General features: G+C 35.4%; 1 non-coding gene across 1 annotated transcript; it reads right to left on the bottom strand.

Annotated features, from left to right (window-relative positions):
* TRNAK-CUU (transfer RNA lysine (anticodon CUU)) lies at window positions 1–73 on the bottom strand. Its single transcript has one exon. It is a non-coding gene; the product is annotated as a tRNA-Lys (tRNA).
* Between the last annotated feature and the right edge of the window lie 3,901 nt (window positions 74–3,974).

Here is a 3,974-nt window from a genome sequence, read left to right as displayed (position 1 = left end):
CGCCCAACGTGGGGCTCGAACCCACGACCCTGGGATTAAGAGTCCCATGCTCTACCGACTGAGCTAGCCGGGCACCTGGATAAGAAGGTTGATTTTTCTGCTCTTAAAGTGTCTAACTATATTTGCTTTTGTTTTCTTATACTTCTTTATTGGTATAAAAAAAAATATGCCATGCTATGAGATGTTAACTTCCAAACTGGTTTTGAAAATTCTTTAAAACAATTCTTTAACTGTACTTATATTTAGCAATTTTTAGCGTGGGCGTATCACAAGAGCACTGAAAAGCTACGTGTCTGTCATTACAGAATCACTGAATCTTTTTTCTGAAGTGTTTTAGAATATTTACTACCCGATAAGTTGTCTTCTTTACATAAACACGTATCAAGGCTGTTCACTTTCTTTAGAATGTCACAATGGATTCCTACCATTCTGGACACAGCAAAAATACAAAGTTTTTAATGAAGTTAGTTGTACGCGGAAGAACAGTGGAGCTTAGTTATTTCCCTTTAATATGATCAAGTCACGGAAAGCTAAATTGAGGAAGAGGAAACCGGTTCAGTTAAAATTAGCCCTCTTTCTCCTAATTGCTTGACAATTCAGAGATAGGACCTTCAGAGGTTCTTATTACACATCCATCCATCACAAAAGACAGGCCGAGAGGAAAGGATTGTAGAGTTTGAGTTTTATGGTAAAGAATTAATTCTAGGAGAAAAAAACTAATTTTGATCAAATTATGACAAGCTGAGATAATGGAATAATCTACAGAAATGTATATATTCTGAGATACTAGTGCAGTTCTCTAGATAAGGAAATCTGCAGATTTCTGTGATGGGAGTGGTATCTATTCTACTGCTCAGAACAGCAAAATAAAACCTTATTGTAAACCTGGGCGTCACAAAGAATTCTTAGGAATAATAATTTCTGAAACCCTAAAACACAGTATTTACAAGTTAAACACATTGGGCATCATGTTTCCAGGGCTATTTTAATTAAAACAGAGTCATAAAGTATGGCATAAATTATGTTTAGATTCCTCAAAGTGCCCTAGGATTTAAGTAGAATATTTAGAATTCTCAAGCTTGAAATATTAATGCAATTATTCACCAACAATTTTTTTTTCTTGCAGTTGCAAAGTCTGGTGTATTGTAACTATTTTATAACTTGGCAGAATGTACTTGGGGAGTGAATTTGTATTTATTTGCATTTTCAACATAATTATTAAGTACCTACCATGTGCAAAGCACTATTCCAATAGATGGAAGTATAAACAGACTCTGATAACCTCAAAAGCCTTATCACCCTATAAGAAAGATATATGCATAGATTACATACTGATTTTATATGCACTATTTCCAAAAGTAACTTAAAATACTTAAAACACATCCATACTCCATACTCACACCTTTTAAGTTTTATAATGAATCAGGCAAATAATCATGAACCTTAAGACCATAAACTCAATGCATTTTTCCAAGGTACAAGATAAATCAACAATCCAGCCCCCACATAAACAGTTCATCTGATAATGGGTTCAGAAAGAGCTCCAAATTCATAATTGTTAATGAATATACAGTAGGCCCTAGACACTCAAATTGTGTTTATCACACACAAACAGGAAAGTTAATTAAGGGTTTCACTGGATCCTTAAACAAGTTCGGAGTACTAATTTACCTTCAAGGTGAACCCTCCTAGGACTATACTCTAGCTTTCTTCAGCATTTTCTTGGCCTCAAACTTGCATCTGTCTCCTGCATTGGTAGGCGAGTTCCTTACCACTAGTAACACCTGGGAAGAAGTCCTTTCTTGGCCTACAGTGGTCTAACTCAGGACTCTTCATGAAAAAATTGCAACTAGGATATTTCAGTGAGGGTTAGGCAAATTAAACTGCTAGTCTTCCAAGTATATCCATATCCTTTTTATCCATTTATTCACGAATAAATACTTTTAATTATAATGCTTCATTAACAGGAAGAAGCAATTGAATTTCCTTTTCCCTTTACTTTCTACGTTTAATTTTTCAGCAAGCCTACATATCTAAAATCCATCCACATATTTCCACCTCCACTGCGACGATTCTACTCACTCTCCATTACTGCTTGCACACTGGACTGCAAGATTTCCAACTAGTCTCTGTATTTCTATTCTTCCCTGTATTTATCTTTCTCCACACAGAAGCAAGAGACTTCATTTAATAATCATATCATTCTGCTTAAAAAACTGCTAGTGATCTCATAGTATAATGCCAATAAAGCACGGAAGTCTCTGTGCTTCTAGTCTTTCTTCTATAGTATAATGCCAATAAAGCATAGAAGTCTTTGTGCTTCTACTCTTTCATATATTTATCATTCTCCATATAGAAGCAAGAGACTTCATTTAATAATTATATCATTCTGCTTACAAAACTGTGATGATCTCATAGTATAAAGCCAAAAGGAAAGAGAAAAATTAGAAAATCACCATTTGGAAACCATTATCATAAGAATCATCGGATACTATAATTAGTGGGTAAAAGGTGGAGGAATAGCAGGATATTTACATAGTCTCCAGGTAGTTTTGTATAAGATATTTATAAATTACAAAGGGCAAAACTGAAACTACAGTGGAGAAATCTAAAGCAAGAGATCAAAGTTAACATCACTAGTGGAACAAATTGACACAATGTGCCTCCTAACATAAGGTTTAATATGAATAGATGGTTACTTTTGTCGCATTCCTGACAAAAATGCATTTATCCAAATTGAATCATGAAAAAACATCATACAAACCTAAACTGTGGAATATCTTATAAAGTAAATGTTTTTTTTGTCAATAGTGTTAATACCATGAAATCTAAAGAAATATTAAGAAAGTATTTTCCACATTAAAAGAGACTAGAGACATGACAACTGAATACAACATGTGATCTTGTATTTTCTTTGGCTGTGAAGGGCATTATTGAGGGATTTGCCAAAATCTGTAAACAAAGTCTGTAGATTAAAAAAAAAAAAAAAAATGGTACTTTTCTGATTTTCACAGTTATAGTGTGGATATTTAAAATGATGTTCTTTTGGGGAAATACACACCGAAGTATTTAGCAGTTTAAAAAATGCTGACGGCTTTCCACTTAAAATCAGATTAAAATTCGAACTATTATGAAATCTGATTCCATATCCACCTCTGATTTCATTTCCTGTCACTCTCCCCCGCTTAAGGGCATACTGACCTGACAGTTACTATAACAAGCCAAGCTTACACTGAGATAACAATCCAAATTTCAATTTAAGTATCACCCATTCGGAAAGTCATTCCTTAAGTAACAGGATTAAAGTTCAAACTTCCATTGTCTCTTTTTTTTTACCAAAAGGTGCAACTATTTGCCTATTTACTCTCTGTTGCCTGTTTCTTCCCATTGAGTGTAAAGGATGAGGTGCTCTTTCATCGTTTCATCAGCAGGGTGTAACTTGAGTACTTGGGACATAGAGGTCAACAAATAATATTTAATCAAGCTTATCCTTAATTCTACTAGAGTTATACAAAGGGTACTAATCCTGTAAAATTCCGACCTAAGCCCAGAGGTGATACCCTTAGAATGCAAGAATGCAACTTTCTTCCTTCTTGTTAGAATAGGTGGATGATAGGGTTGCCTCAATATATTGGGTTAGAACCAGGCCGCCAATGGTGGAGGGAGACCTCTCCCTTACCGTTTTCTCTGGCCTTTGTAAGAGTATAAGAACATCTCTCCGTGTTGCTTTAAAAAAAAAAAATAAGGAAGCGAAAAAGAAGGATAAAAGATAAATAATAATTCCAGGAAAAGGACTGGCGCAGCTTCTCAAGCAACCAGAAGACAGAACGAATCTACGAACCCAAAACGAAGACGAAACAACCAGGAGCCTACCTAACCCCAGTGAGATTGCTTTTGTACATGCGCGTTACTAGCCAGGTGCATTTCCCCACCCCCCACCCCCCTTTTCCCACAATCCTCTGTTCCGTGGACCA

The sequence above is a fragment of the Bos mutus genome, chromosome 10 (assembly GCF_027580195.1).
Source record: "Bos mutus isolate GX-2022 chromosome 10, NWIPB_WYAK_1.1, whole genome shotgun sequence".
NCBI lineage: Eukaryota > Metazoa > Chordata > Mammalia > Artiodactyla > Bovidae > Bos > Bos mutus.
Note: the sequence above shows the minus strand (reverse complement) of the source record. Positions and strands in the feature narration are given on the sequence as shown.